Source organism: Oncorhynchus nerka, linkage group LG9a (assembly GCF_034236695.1).
Source record: "Oncorhynchus nerka isolate Pitt River linkage group LG9a, Oner_Uvic_2.0, whole genome shotgun sequence".
Classification (NCBI taxonomy): Eukaryota; Metazoa; Chordata; class Actinopteri; order Salmoniformes; family Salmonidae; genus Oncorhynchus; species Oncorhynchus nerka.
Genome location: NC_088404.1, coordinates 23,616,993 through 23,633,433, shown reverse-complemented (window position 1 = coordinate 23,633,433; position 16,441 = coordinate 23,616,993).

Sequence of the window (16,441 nt, the reverse complement as noted above, 5' to 3'; positions counted from 1 at the left end):
CCCATTGTGCCTTTTGACCTTTTGTTTTCCCTTGATCCCCATTATTATTTGCACCTGTGCCTCGTTTCCCCTGATTGTATTTAAACCCTTTGTTTTCCTCAGTCCTTTGCTCTGTGTTTGTATGTTAGCACCCAGCCCTAGTATTCTGTTAACTCTTGTTGATCCCGGTGGATGCTCTTGTGGAATTCTGTTTTTTGTTCTTGTTTATTTATTTTTGAGTATCTTTTGAGGCTTTTTGTGCTATACCTACCACCTTGTGGATTTACCTTTTTTGTCTTGGAGGATTACCTTTGTTCTTGTGGAATTCCTTTTGAGGTTGTGGAGTTACATGTGTTCCTGAAGGACTTCACTTTTTACTACATTAAATACACCGTCTCAAGTACTGCTGTGTCTGCCTCATCTTCTGGGTTCTGCCGACTATTCGTGGCTCAGTTGGTTAAGTGACTGTTTTTCACTCCGGAGACCCGGGTTCGTAACCGGGTCCTGACAGAAAAAAAGGTAAATCCACAAGGTGGTAGGTATAGCACAAAAAGCCTCAAAAGATACTCAAAAATAAATAAACAAGAACAAAAAACAGAATTCCACAAGAGCGTCCACCGGGATCAACAAGAGTTAACAGAATACTAGGGCTGGGTGCTAACATACAAACACAGAGCAAAGGACTGAGGAAAACAAAGGGTTTAAATACAATCAGGGGAAACGAGGCACAGGTGCAAATAATAATGGGGATCAAGGGAAAACAAAAGGTCAAAAGGCACAATGGGGGCATCTAGTGACCAAAAACCGGAACAACCCTGGCCAAATCCTGACACCTTCACTCACGCCTCCAAACATACCCTAGTAAAACTGACCATCCTACCAATCCTCAACTTCGGCGCTGTCATTTACAAATAGCCTCCAACACTCTAATCAGCAAACTGGATGCAGTCTATCACAGTGCCATCCGTTTTGTCACCAAAGCCCAATATACCACCCACCACTGCGACCTGTATGCTCTAATCGGCTGGCCCTACCACTGGCTCCAAGTCATCTATAAGTCTATGCTAGGTAAAGCTCCGCCTTATCTCAGCTCACTGGTCATGATAACAACACCCACCCGTAGCACGCACTCCAGCAGGTATATCTCACTGGTCATCCCCAAAGCCAACACCTCCTTTTGCCGCCTTTCCTTCCAGTTCTCTGCTGCCAATGACTGGAACGAATTGCAAAAATCGCTGAAGCTGGAGACTTATTTTTTCCCTCATTAATTTTAAACATCAGCTATCCGAACAGCTAACCGATCACTGCAGCTGTACATAGCCAATCTGTAAATAGCCCATCCAATCTATCTACCTCATCACCATATTGTTTTTATTTACTTTATGCTCTTTTGCACACCAGTATTTCTACTTGCACATCACCATCTGTTCATCTATCACTCCAGTGTTAATTTGATAAATTGTAATTACTTGTTACTATGGCCTATTTATTGCCTTACCTCCTCACGCCATTTGCACACACTGTATATAGACTTTCTTTTTTTCTTCTATTGTGTTATTGACTGTACGCTTGTTTATTCCATGTGTAACTCTGTGTTGTTTGTCACACTGCTTTGCTTTATCTTGGCCCGGTCGCAGTTGTAAATGAGAACTTGTTCTCAACTAGCCTACCTGGTTAAATAAACTTAAAATAAAAAAAAACATGTCTGTTTGTACAGATGAACGTGGTACTTTCAGACGTTTGGAAATTGCTGCCAAGGATGAACCAGACTTGTGGAGGGCTACAATTTATTTTCTGAGGTCTTGGCTGATTTCTTTTGATTTTCCTATGATGTCAAGCAAAGAGGCACTGAGTTAGAAGGTAGGCCTTGAAATACATTCACAGGTACACCTCCAATTGACGTCAATTAGCCTATCAGAAGCTTCTAAAGCCATGACATCGTTTTCTGGAATTTTCCAAGCTGTTTAAAGGCACAGTCAACTTTGTGTATGTAAACGTCTGACCCACTGGAATTGTGATACAGTGAATTATAAGTGAAATAATCTGTCTATAAACAATTGTTGGAAAAATGATTTGTGTCATGCACAAAGTAGATGTCCTAACCGACTTGCCAAAGCTATAGTTTGTTAACAAGAAATTTGTGGAGTGGTTGAAAAACAAGTTTTAATGACTCCAACATAAGTGTATGTAAACTTCCGACTTCAACTGTGCGTGTGTGTAAAGTGCATATGCTAGCACTTGTGTTAGTATGCGTGTACTGTACATATTGTTTTTCTCATCCATTTCAAAACTCGAGCTTTGATGACAACATATCAGTTGGTGTAGCACTTGCAAGGCACAGCAGAGCATAAATTGAAATAGTTAGCTTTTTTATTTTACTGGACTGATGGTACCTGCATCTGATGGTAATGGAGCTTTCAAGAAACTGGGAACAGGGGGAAAAAAATTGGTCAAATCATGACGTCAGTGATCTTCAGGTCGGAAAATCTGAGCTCTAGAAAGATGCCAGTTTCCAACTTGGAATTCCAAGTTGGTAGACCTTTTAAAACGATTCTCCCCAGTCAGATCTAGTTTTTTTCAGAGTTCCCAGTTGTCTTGAATGCACTGCAGTCGAAAGTCAGAGTTACTAGTTCCCAGTGGTTTTGAACACGGCATTCGTATCACCGGAGGGAGGGATGGAGAGAGAGAGCAGCAGAGGGTCCGCCTCTCATGGTCCCTGCACTAGCCTTCCTTTCTTCCCTTGAGACTGACCAGAGAGAGACAGTTTTCCACCTGATGGCAAAACTCGAGTCGCACCGCATCTGCACAAATTCATGTTGTTCCTATGACCTGAGAAAGTTACATATTTTTAATATTATAATAGACAATGAGCTGCTAATAATAATAATAAAAATTCTGAATGAGTAGCCAAATGTATCGATAGCCCTATGTTGTCACGGCTGTTCAAAGGAGAGGACCAAGGTGCAGAGTGGTGAGCGTACATTTTCTTTATTTTAATCAAAATGACACCAAACAAAACACTAAACACTACAAAAACAAACCGTGAGCTCAAAGGCAAAGTGCTCTAAACAGTGACAACCTCCCACAAACACAGGTGGGAAAAAAGGGCACCTAAGTATGGTTCCCAATCAGAGACAACGATAGACAGCTGTCCTTGATTGAGAACCATACCCGGCCAAACACAAAGAAATAGAAATTATAGAACACAAAACATAGAATGCCCACCCCAACTCACGCCCTTACCAAACCAAAATAGGGACATAAAAAGGATCTCTAAGGTCAGGGCGTGACATATGTTATGTAATAGTGTGAGCTTATTGCTGAATGAAAACTTAAGACATGAACTCACTCATAACAGCAGCTCTTGGCTGTATTCTTTGAAAGTCTCTCTCTGATCATGGTTTTAAAAGTAGGCTAGTATCAAACGTTGCTGGTTGTGGAAGCTGTAGGAACGGTAATTTGAGCTATCCGATTGGCCTTTGCAGTAAGCAAACTCCCTTTAGCCACAGATTTCCCAGTCCACTGGGCAGGCGGAGTTTATCTTTTCAGACAATTAAAATGGTTTAAAATGGGAACACTTTGACAACCTGGTGTGCAGGGCCTTGGAATCAAGTGCTTCCTCCAACAGAGCAACACAAATAATATACAAAAAGGAGCGCAAGCCTTTGTCATCGGCTTTTCAACAGAAATGTTTGGTGAGCGACTAGGAATACTTTGAAGATTGACCAGTCGATCGTGATCTTCCAGTCTATAGGGATGGGAATGTAAAGCACAATGTAATGAATGTAAAGCACTTTCTAATGAGTGATAAATCATTTAAACCTGTGTTGGCTATCAATGGTCGGTCCGTAGGAAAACAATCCCTATATGTAGGTACAACACCAAGGTTGTTTTCACGTGGCACAAAATGTAAGCAAATGGGACGAAACGGGCAGGTGCAACCCAAACTTGGCCAGTAAGAATCGTTTGTTTATGTTTTCTGCTGCACAAGGTTTTGAAATGGTGTGCCCTAGTGAATACGACCCAGAGGAGCGGATACAGTACATTCTGTGTTGAAAACAAGTTTTGTGTCTTGTGTACTGTAATTGCCTTGTTTGTTCACATTTCTCTGAGAAATGTCTTCAGTCTGTTGCTGATTCACGTGGCCATGAAGTCAGAAGGGACGCATCACCAGAAATTTGCCAGGTACAATACATTGAGCTTCCAATTGAAAGGCCTTTAGCCCTGAATCACAACATTATTAGTGCTGCGGTGACTTCCATTACTGTTTCACTGTGATTCAAAATTGGCATAGATTCAGTGCATGTTACTTTCTCAAAATGTCCATTGATGAGAAAAAAGTGAATGGCTAAACACACAATTGGTATCTCTGTATAACATTGTTTTTTCCGTTTCTCCATAAATACACGACTACGAAAATGGTCCTCTCTCTGTCCAGTAAGATTCTTGTTTTTTTTCTGCTGTCCGCTCCCTCGTTAACATGAGGCATGTTTGTAAACCACAATGGGAGAAGAAGAAAGAAAATCTTGATAGTGCAATCTTGACTGTTAAATCAGTATGTTCTCATGGCTAAGCTTGTCCTTTTTGACGCTCCCGCGGTCTGTAAAATGCATAATGTCTAGGTGCAATACAGACACAATTCTCTGTGTTGCGTACACTTTGTACTGTATCCAGTGGTGACCCGTCATTCATATTTTGAGTGCCACCTGTTTAGCATTTAAAAAATGTTGCCTGGTTTTCATGTTATTCTGGCATTAATACGTGTCACATATCAGTTTGCAAACAATGAAAAAAAAAATAATAATTCAGTAAAAAAGCTCTCTTTTCTGCTTTCTTTAGTAAGATCCAAAAATGTGTTTCAGCCTAGCTCAGTGCTTCCTGCGGTGGTTGGGCAGCCAGCAGAAAATACGGAGCTTAGGGGTTGGTAATATTCTCTAGTTACGCCGTGATTGGCTCAGTGTTCTGTCACTCATGGGGACACTACGTCACCGTGAAATCTACGGGGAGAGCTTGAGAATTCAGTGTTCAGTGGAGTGTGTTTGTGGTCCAAGTCTGTGATTAAGGGTCTCTTTTCCAAGCTTAAAAGCATAATCATTCAACACCATGGACCAGAAAAGTGTGAATATATTGGCCATGCTGTCAATCCAGTATGACTTCTGCCACGTTCAAAACAACTGGAAACTCGGAACTGGGAAATCTCAGACTTCAATGAGTTCAAGACAACTGAAAATGAGATCCGACTGGGAAAATACGTTTTGAACGATAATCCAACTCGGAATTCCAAGTAGGGAACTTGGGCCTCTTTCTACAGCTCCGACCAGAAGATCACTGACGTCGTGGTTCGACCTTGTTTCTTTCCGAGTTCACAGTTGTCTTGAAAGCACCATAAATCCAGAGAATGCCAGACGTTGATGACAAAGTTTGATGACAGGAAAAAAATCACTTCTATAGTAAAGCATTGCATGCAATATCATCGCTGTTTCTTACTGGCATAGAGCAATAGAGTAGAGAGAGGCGCTTGCAGAAGTTGGACACATGAGGAACATTTTTGGTGGCCTAGGGTCCAGGGAAAAAATGGCCTTTATAAATGCATTTCATACAATTCTTCATAATTTGAGATGACTGGAGACTTAAGCAGAATATTTTTTAATACCTCACAAATGATCAAAATGACAGGCAATACTGACACTGACAAACTGAGAATCTGAGATCAATGAAAACGACCTTGTCTTGAATCAATCAAGCCTATAGGTCTGTGGAGACACATATTGCAGTGGTGTAAAGTACTTTAAAATACTTTAAAGTACTACTTAAGTAGTTTTTGGGAGTATCTGAACTTAACTATTTATATTTTTGTCAACTCCTACTTTTACTTCACTACATTCCTAAAGAAAAGTATGTACTTTTTACTCCATACATCTTCCCTGACACCCAAATGTATTCCTTACATTTTTATGCTTAGCAGGACAGGAAAACGTCCCTACTGCCAGAACATGACTCACGAAACACAAATGCTTCGTTTGTAAATCATGTCTGAGTGTTGGAGCATACCCATGGCTATCCTTAAATAAATAAAAAAACAAGACAATTGTGCCATCTGATTTGCTTAATATAAAGAATTTGAAACTATTTTTAATTGTAACAAGGACACCCTGTCATTAACTACCCGCAATTTTCAATGTGTTCATTTTTATGTTATGACCTGGCTCAAAGGCTATACCAAATCAAGTGTAACGTTAGAACAATATAGTTACATAGGATCTACTTGTAATTGTCATGTACCTACCCAGGAGCAAGCAACTCAATGTAACGTGAAACCCAGTAGGGTATAACCTTTATAATTACTATGTAGTTACAATGTAACAACCTTTGTACGGACACTAGTCTAAACAGGAGAAATTAGGAGACAGGACAATATTAGGTATAAAACTTTTAGTTACATTGTATGTACAATCTTTAATAACCAACCATGTAATTACAATATTGTTACATGGGATATGCACTGAGTGTACGAAACATTAAGAACACCTGCTCTTTCCATGACAGACTGACCAGGTGAATCCAGGTGAAAGCTATGATCTCTTAATTATGTCACTTTTTAAATCCACTTAAATCAGTGTAGATCAGGTATTCCCAAACTGGGGTACGCCAAATAAAAATGTGATTGGTATAAAATGTATAAAGGCGTGGGGGGACAAAATAAATGTATGCACGATGGCGCAGGGCTCGCAGCCGGTTTTGGTTCCGTGTTATTACCAACGCTGTATTGTAATCACATCGTTCGTGGCCAGTGTGTGCTTATTTGCAGCTATGACAGTGCTACTGGTAGTAGTGGTGTTTGCCCTTGGCTTACACGTGCAAATTCATCACACACAACATTCTATAATAGAAGTGCTATTTGACATGTCAAATTAAAAGCTTATCTAACGCGTCAAATAGTGTTATATGATGTGTATCTTTTTTGACACGTAAAGACCCAAACGGCGTTCCATAATTATGCCAAGTGCCTACTTTTCCCACCACTGCATATTGTACAATATGAGGAAATTATAGTCCTAAAAAAGCTTTCCAGTTTCACTGACTCACCCAATTACGCGCAGTTCATTTGCCAGCAATGGCCGATGTGCTCGTGCCAAAAGCTTTATCTCTCGCTCTTGTTTTACTTTGAAAACATTGTCTTCGCTCAACAGGTCTATTTGGAAGTTCATAACTTGGTAGCCTACAGACAGATTGGTTCTCTCTTTTCAGCAGGATCTGTGTTTTCCCGCGATTGTATTTGAAATATCGCGTGAATGGCCTGTTTGCTGACAGCAGTAACTATATAACTTTGGCAAATGTATTTTTAATTTATCAGGGGTGCTGCGGCACCACCAGCACCCTTCCCGCGCTATGATTCTATAAGGAAATAAATTATTAAGTGCAACACTGGAGAGATGAGAGTTGCATGCTCATGTTTATCAGAGCAGGGAGAGAGATCACGGAAAGGTAATCTCATTCTAGTTCTGTGAGAGATACATGCGCTTCTCTCTCTCACCACAACAATAGCTATGCGTTGGTCTATATAGGCTACAATGTTGCGCAAACCATAAACACCAGCCAGCCCAACACCAATCAATTCTTAGAATATCAGGCAATGTTTTCACATTACATTTTATAAGGGCCCGTAAGAATTACATAGGATAATTTTGAATGAACTCTGATTGCTTTAATTATAATTTTTACATTGCAAACAGTGAAAATAATGTTTAATGTCACAAGAGGCACCGGATCCTGGCAAATGGGTTCTACAATGAAACAGTCCAAAACTGAGGGGTGCTGGATCCTGTTCTGGCAGGACCCGGCTCAAATTAAGCATTACATTTATACATTTAAGTCATTTAGCAGACGCTCTTATCCAGAGCGACTACAAATTGGTGCTTTCACCTTATGACATCCAGTGGAACAGCCACTTTACAATAGTGCATCTAAGTCTTTTAAGGGGGTGAGAAGGATTACTTTATCCTATCCTAGGTATTCCTTAAAGAGGTGGGGTTTCAGGTGTCTCCGGAAGGTGGTGATTGACTCCGCTGTCCTGGCGTCGTGAGGGAGTTTGTTCCACCATTGGGGGCCAGAGCAGCGAACAGTTTTGACTGGGCTGAGCGGGAACTGTACTTCCTCAGTGGTAGGGAGGCGAGCAGGCCAGAGGTGGATGAACGCAGTGCCCTTGTTTGGGTGTAGGGCCTGATCAGAGCCTGGAGGTACTGAGGTGCCGTTCCCCTCACAGCTCCGTAGGCAAGCACCATGGTCTTGTAGCGGATGCGAGCTTCAACTGGAAGCCAGTGGAGAGAGCGGAGGAGCGGGGTGACGTGAGAGAACTTGGGAAGGTTGAACACCAGACGGGCTGCGGCGTTCTGGATGAGTTGTAGGGGTTTAATGGCACAGGCAGGGAGCCCAGCCAACAGCGAGTTGCAGTAATCCAGACGGGAGATGACAAGTGCCTGGATTAGGACCTGCGCCGCTTCCTGTGTGAGGCAGGGTCGTACTCTGCGGATGTTGTAGAGCATGAACCTACAGGAACGGGCCACCGCCTTGATGTTAGTTGAGAACGACAGGGTGTTGTCCAGGATCACGCCAAGGTTCTTAGCGCTCTGGGAGGAGGACACGATGGAGTTGTCAACCGTGATGGCGAGATCATGGAGCGGGCAGTCCTTCCCGGGAGGAAGAGCAGCTCCGTCTTGCCGAGGTTCAGCTTGAGGTGGTGATCCGTCATCCACACTGATATGTCTGCCAGACATGCAGAGATGCGATTCGCCACCTGGTCATCAGAGGGAGGAAAGGAGAAGATTAATTGTGTGTCGTCTGCATAGCAATGATAAGAGAGACCATGTGAGGTTATGACAGAGCCAAGTGACTTGGTGTATAGCGAGAATAGGAGAGGGCCTAGAACAGAGCCCTGGGGGACACCAGTGGTGAGAGCGCGTGGTGAGGAGACAGATTCTCGCCACGCCACCTGGTAGGAGCGACCTGTCAGGTAGGACGCAATCCAAGCATGGGCCGCGCCGGAGATGCCCAACTCGGAGAGGGTGGAGAGGAGGATCTGATGGTTCACAGTATCGAAGGCAGCCGATAGGTCTAGAAGGATGAGAGCAGAGGAGAGAGAGTTAGCTTTAGCAGTGTGGAGCGCCTCCGTGATACAGAGAAGAGCAGTCTCAGTTGAATGACTAGTCTTGAAACCTGACTGATTTGGATCAAGAAGGTCATTCTGAGAGAGATAGCGGGAGAGCTGGCCAAGGACGGCACGTTCAAGAGTTTTGGAGAGAAAAGAAAGAAGGGATACTGGTCTGTAGTTGTTGACATCGGAGGGATCGAGTGTAGGTTTTTTCAGAAGGGGTGCAACTCTCGCTCTCTTGAAGACGGAAGGGACGTAGCCAGCGGTCAGGGATGAGTTGATGAGCGAGGTGAGGTAAGGGAGAAGGTCACCGGAAATGGTCTGGAGAAGAGAGGAGGGGATAGGTTCAAGCGGGCAGGTTGTTGGGCGGCCGGCCGTCACAAGACGCGAGATTTCATCTGGAGAGAGAGGGGAGAAAGAGGTCAGAGCACAGGGTAGGGCAGTGTGAGCAGAACCGGCGGTGTCGTTTGACTTAGCAAACGAGGATCGGATGTCGTCGACCTTCTTTTCTTTTTCCTCCATTTCCGCTCGGCTGCCCGGAGCCCTGTTCTGTGAGCTCGCAATGAGTCGTCGAGCCACGGAGCGGGAGGGGAGGACCGAGCCGGCCTGGAGGATAGGGGACATAGAGAGTCAAAGGATGCAGAAAGGGAGGAGAGGAGGGTTGAGGAGGCAGAATCAGGAGATAGGTTGGAGAAGGTTTGAGCAGAGGGAAGAGATGATAGGATGGAAGAGGAGAGAGTAGCGGGGGAGAGAGAGCGAAGGTTGGGACGGCGCGATACCATCCGAGTAGGGGCAGTGTGGGAGGTGTTGGATGAGAGCGAGAGGGAAAAGGATACAAGGTAGTGGTCGGAGACTTGGAGGGGAGTTGCAATGAGGTTAGTGGAAGAACAGCATCTAGTAAAGATGAGGTCGAGCGTATTTCCTGCCTTGTGAGTAGGGGGGGAGGTGAGAGGGTGAGGTCAAAAGAGGAGAGGAGTGGAAAGAAGGAGGCAGAGAGGAATGAGTCAAAGGTAGACGTGGGGAGGTTAAAGTCGCCCAGAACTGTGAGAGGTGAGCCGTCCTCAGGAAAGGAGCTTATCAAGGAAGTGGAGAGAGAGAGAGAGGTAGGGAGGGAAGGGGAGAGAGAGGGAAGGGAGAGAGAGAGGAGGGTAGTAAGTTGTTAGTAGCACATGTGCCTCACCCTAATAATTTGGTACTTTCCCCCTCATAATTTAGCCTACTGTTCTGACTTGGTGGTGCACATGTAGCCTATAGCCTGTTTTAGAGAAATGTAATTATTGAATATTGTAAGAGCTTTCATTGTCTGCTTATATACCCCCTTTATTTATCCTATGGTTCTGACTAGATGTACAGGGAGAATACTGTAAGAATGGCCCATGTTCTGAATTCTGTCACTGAATTCTGTACATTTCAAAAGGGCTGAACAAATAGTTATATTGACTATGTCCATCCTAGCTCGTTCATTAAAGTTTTAGTCGGTCCCAATTCTCCCCTCATTTACTGGCTGATCCAGAGAGCCCATGTCCTGCATGCCTAGCCTAGGTATCCTGGGCACAGAGGGCCTAAAGCTGGACTTCATTTGGTCTGGACCAGAGGCAACTTCAGGGGTACCCTCCCCAAATTGCTTAGATGTTTGGCTGAAGAGTATTGCCTTTATTCTTCAGGTATAGTGGGGCAAAAAAGTATATTGACAGCCACCAATTGTAATTTTCAGCATAGGTATTGGTAGATTTGGATATAAAACACTCTAATGTTTCCAAAACGGTTAAAATGATATCTGTGAGTATAACAAAACTGATATGGCAGGCAAAAACCTGAGGAAAATCCATCCAGGAAGTACTCTTATTTTTTGAAGGCTGTTTTTCCATTGAAAGCCTATCCACCATACAAAGACTTAGGACCTAGTTCACGATCTCTACGGCTTCTTCTACGTATGGCCAGTCTTTAGGCATTGTTTCAGGCTTTTACTCTGAAAAATGAAGGAGATACAGCACTTTCAATGAGTGGACAGTGGAAATGTCCAGACATGAGTCCAGCGCGTGATCGGGCGCACGCATTTCTTGTTTCTCCTTTTCTATTGACAAAGCTTTTGTCCGGTTGAAATATGATTGATTATTTATGAAAAAAACAACCAGAGGATTGATTTTAAACATCGTTTGACATGTTTCAACAAACTTTTATTGTACTTTTTTGACTTTTCATCTGGATGTTGAGAGCGCGCTTTGTGCCTTTGGATTACTGAACTAAACGCAGCAACAAAACTGAGGTTTTTGGACATAAAGAGGGACATTACCGAACAAAAGAACATGTATTGTCTAACATGGAGACCTGTGAATGCCACCAGATGAAGATCATCAAAGGTAAGTGATTCATTTTAACGCTATTTCTGACTTTTGTGACACCTCTCCTTGGTTGGAAAATGGCTGCATGGTTTTCTGTGACTAGGCGCTGACCTAACATAATCGCATGGTGTTCTTTCGCCGTAAAGCCTTTTTGAAATCAGACACTGTGGTTGGATTTACAAGAAGTCTATCTTTACAATGGTGTATAATGCTTGTATGTTTCAGGAATTTTAATTATGGGATTTCTGTTGTTTTGAATTTGGCGTCCTGCAATTTTACTGGCTGTTGTCGAGGTGGGACGCTACCGTCCCACTGGTACCAGGGAGGTTAAGGAAGATTGTTTTGAATACTGATGTTATTAACCTTTCTGGTTGTAACATTTTTTGGCAAGACAGATCTTCCAAAGGTGGGGGAGTGGCAATCTTTACCAAGGATCACCTTCAGTGCTTGGTTGTCTCCACCAAGTCTGTCTCCAAACAATTTGATTTGCTGGTTTTAAGCATTTAAACTTTCAAATAGCTCTTTGTTGACTGTTGTTGGGTGCTATCGTCCTCCATCAACGCCGGCCTGTACTCTACATGCCCTAAGCTCTCTCCTGGCCCCTTACACTAAGTCTGAATTTGTCCTGCTAGGTGACCTGAACTGGGACATTCTTAAACCATCTGACCAAGTTCTAAAGCGGGGAGGCAGATGGCCTCCTGATTAGAGTGTTGGGCCAGTAACCGAAAGGTTGCAAGATCAAATCCCAGAGCTGACAAGGTAAAAATCTGCCAATCTACCCCTGAACAAGGCAGTTAACCCACTGTTCCTAGGCCATCTTTGTAAATAAGAATTTGTTCTTAACTAATTTGCCTAGTTAAATAAAGGTTAAAAAAAGCAATTGGACAAATCTTTCTCAGATTATTACCAATCCCACAAGGTATGACTACAACCACCCAGAAAAGGCTCCTCTCCTCGACGTTATCCTCACAAATAATCCTAATACATATCAGTCTGGTGTTTTCTGTAATGACCTTAGTGATCACTGTTTTACAGCCTGTGTTTGTAATGGCTGCTCAGTGAAACGACCTGTCCTGATTTGTCATAGACACTTGCTAAAAAATGTAATGAGCAAGCCTTCCTTCATGAACGGGCCTCTGTAAAGTGGTATAAAGTCAGCTTGATCCCCTCTGTCGAAGAAGCTGTCTGTGAGTATAACATAACTCATATGGCAGGCAAAAACCTGAGAAAAAATCCAACCAGGAAGTGGGAAATCTGAGGTTTGTAGTTTGTGTCTATGGGGTCATATTGCACTTCCTAAGGCTTCCACTAGATGTCATCAGTCTTTCGAACATTGTTTGAGGCTTCTACTGTGAAGGAGGGGGGAATGAGAGCTGATTGAGTCAGGTGTCTGGCAGAGTGCCATGAGCGCAGTCTCGCACGCTCATGGCACTCTTGGCTGCTCAGTGAAACGACCTGTCCTGATTTGTCATAGACACTTGCTAAAAAATGTAATGAGCAAGCCTTCCTTCATGAACGGGCCTCTGTAAAGTGGTATAAAGTCAGCTTAATCACCTCTGTCGAAGAAGCTTGGCTCTTTCATACCGTCCCTGGGAGGGGTGCGTCACCTGAGTGGGTTGAGTCACTGATGTGATCATCCTGTCTGGGTTGGCGCCCCCCCCTTGGATTGTGCCGTGGCGGAGATCTTTGTGGGCTATACTCAGCCTTGTCTCAGGATGGTAAGTTGGTGGTTGAAGATATCCCTCTAGTGGTGTGGGGGCTGTGCTTTGGCAAAGTGGGTGGGGTTATATCCTTCCTGTTTGGCCCTGTCCGGGGGGTGTCCTCGGATGGGGTCACAGTGTCTCCTGACCCCTCCTGTCTCAGCCTCCAATATTTATGCTGCAGTAGTTTATGTGTCGGGGGGCTAGGGTTAGTTTGTTATATCTGGAGTACTTCTCCAGTCCTATTCGGTGTCTTGTGTGAATTTAAGTGTGCTCTCTCTTTCTCTCTTTCTTTCTCTCTCTCGGAGGACCTGAGCCCTAGGACCATGCCTCAGGACTACCTGACATGATGACTCCTTGCTGTCCCCAGTCCACCTGGCTGTGCTGCTGCTCCAGTTTCAACTGTTCTGCCTTATTATTATTGGACCATGCTGGTCATTTATGAACATTTGAACATCTTGTCCATGTTCTGTTATAATCTCCACCCCGCACAGCCAAAAGAGGACTGGCCACCCCACATAGGCTGGTTCCTCTCTAGGTTTCTTCGTAGGTTTTGGCCTTTCTAAGGAGTTTTTCCTAGCGACCGTGCTTCTACACCTGCATTGCTTGCTGTTTGGGGTTTTAGGCTGGGTTTCTGTACAGCACTTTGAGATATCAGCTGATGTACGAATGGCTATATAAATACATTTGATTTGATTTGATGATAAAGAAAATGAGACTTAACTTCTTGGTGACAGGGGGGCAGTATTGAGTAGCATGGATGAATAAGGTGCCCAGAGTAAACTGCCTGCTACTCTGTCCCAGAAGCTAATATATACATATTAGTAGTAGTATTGGATGGAAAACAATCTGAAGTTTCTAAAACTGTTTGAATGATGTCTGTGAGTATAACAGAACTCATATGGCAGGCAAAAACCTGAGAAAAAATCCAACCAGGAAGTGGGAAATCTGAGGTTTGTAGTTTGTGTCTATGGAGTCATATTGCTCTTCCTAAGGCTTGCACTAGATGTCAACAGTCTTTAGAACATTGTTTGAGGCTTCTACTTTGAAAGAGGGGGGAATGAGAGCTGATTGAGTCAGGTGTCTGGCAGAGTGCCATGAGCTCAGTCTCCCGTGAGAGCGGGAGTCTCTAGAAACTCAGTCTCTGCGTTTCATTCCATTTCTACAGACAATGGAATTCTCCGGTTGAAACATAATTTAAGATTTCTGACAAAATCATCCTAAAGATTTAGGATTTGACAGCTTTTGACATGTTTCTACGAACTGTAATATGACTTTTCGTCTGAACTTTCGCCTGGACTTGCCCGCGCCTCGTGAGTTTGGATGTGTAACGCGAGAACAAAAAGGAGGTATTTGGACATAAATGATGGACTTTATCGAACAAAACAAACATTTATTGTGGAACTGGGATTCCTGGGAGTGCATTCTGATGAAGATCATCAAAGGTAAGTGTATTACTATAATGCTATTTCTGACCTCTGTTGACTCCACAACATGGCGGGTATCTGCATGGCTTGTTTTTGTGTCTGAGCGCCGTACTCAGATTATTGCTTTTTCCGTAAAGTTTCTTTGAAATCTGACACAGCGGTTGCATTAAGGAGAAGTGGATCTAAAATTCCATGCAAAACACTTGTATCTTTTAGCAATGTTTATTATGAGTATTTCTGTAAATTGATGTGGCTCTCTGCAAAATCACCGGATGTTTTGGAACTACTGATAATAATGTGCCAATGTAAACTGAGATTTTTGGGTATAAATATGAATTTTATCGAACAAAACATACATGTATTGTGTAACATGAAGTCCTATGAGTGTCATCTGATGAAGATCATCAAAGGTTAGGGATTCATTTTATCTCTATTTCTGCTTTTTGTGACTCTCTCTTTGGCTGGAAAAATGGCTGTGTTTTTCTTTGACTAGGTACTGACCTAACATAATCGTTTGGTGTGCTTTTGTCGTAAAGCCTTTTTTAAAACTGGACACAGTGGCTGGATTTACAACAAGTTTATCTTTAAAATGTAAAATACTTGTATGTTTGAGGAATTTTTATTATGGGATTTCTGTTGTTTTGTATTTGGCGCCCTGCAATTTCATTTTGCTGTTTGCGAGGTGGTACGCTACCGTCCCACATATCCCAGAGAGGTTAATACAAGGTCACATGTCGAACTGAGAGATTGAGCCTTGGGACTGATATTATATTAGAAACTGGCATCTGGTTTTTGGGTTGAAGATAAACTTCCTGTGGACCAATAGATAAGCCGCCAGTGAAAATGAGTGGTACTCACTGAACTCAGTATGAATGATTGAATAAGATCCTTTTTTGACCATTTCACAAAACACCAGTCTCAACGTCAACAGTGAAGTGGCAACTCCGGGATGCTGGCCTTCTAGGCAGAGTTGCAAAGAAAAAGCCATATCTCAGAAAATATTAAGATGGGCAGAACACAGACACTGGACAGAGGAACTCTGCCTAGAAGGCCAGCATCCCAGAGTCGCCTCTTCACTGTTGACGTTGAGACTGGTGTTTTGCTGGTACTATTTAATTAAGCTGCCAGTTGAGGACTTGTGAGGCGTCTGTTTCTCAAACTAGACACTCTAATGTACTTGTCCTCTTGCTCATTTGTGCACCGGGGCCTACCACTCCTCTTTCAATTCTGGTTAGGTCCAGTTTGTGCTGTACTGTGAAGGGAGTAGTATACAGCGTTGTACGAGATCTTCAGTTTCTTGTCAATTCGCATGAAATAGCCTTCATTTCTCAGAACAGGAATAGGCTGACGAGTTTCAGAAGAAAGGTCTTTGTTTCTGACCATTATAAGCCTGTAATCGAACCCACAAATGCTGATGCTCCAGATACTCAACTAGTCTAAAGAAGGTCAGTTTTATTGCTTCTTTAATCAGGACAACAGTTTTCAGCTGTGCTAACATAATTGCAAAAAGGTTTTCTAATGATCAATTAGCCTTTTAAAATGAAAAACTTGGATTAACTAACACAACGTGCCATTGGAACATAGGAGTGATGGTTGCTGATAGGGCCTCTGTACTCCTATGTAGATATTCCATGAAAAATCTGCCATTTCCAGCTACAGTAGTAATTTACAACATTGACAATTTCTACACTGTATTTCTGATCAATTTGACATTATTTTAATGGACAAAACATTTGCTTTTCTTTCAAAATCAAGGACATTTCTATGTCACCTCAAACTTTTGAATGGTAGTGTACCATTTAAAAAAATATATATTTTCGTTTTTACATATTTTTCTTCGCATAT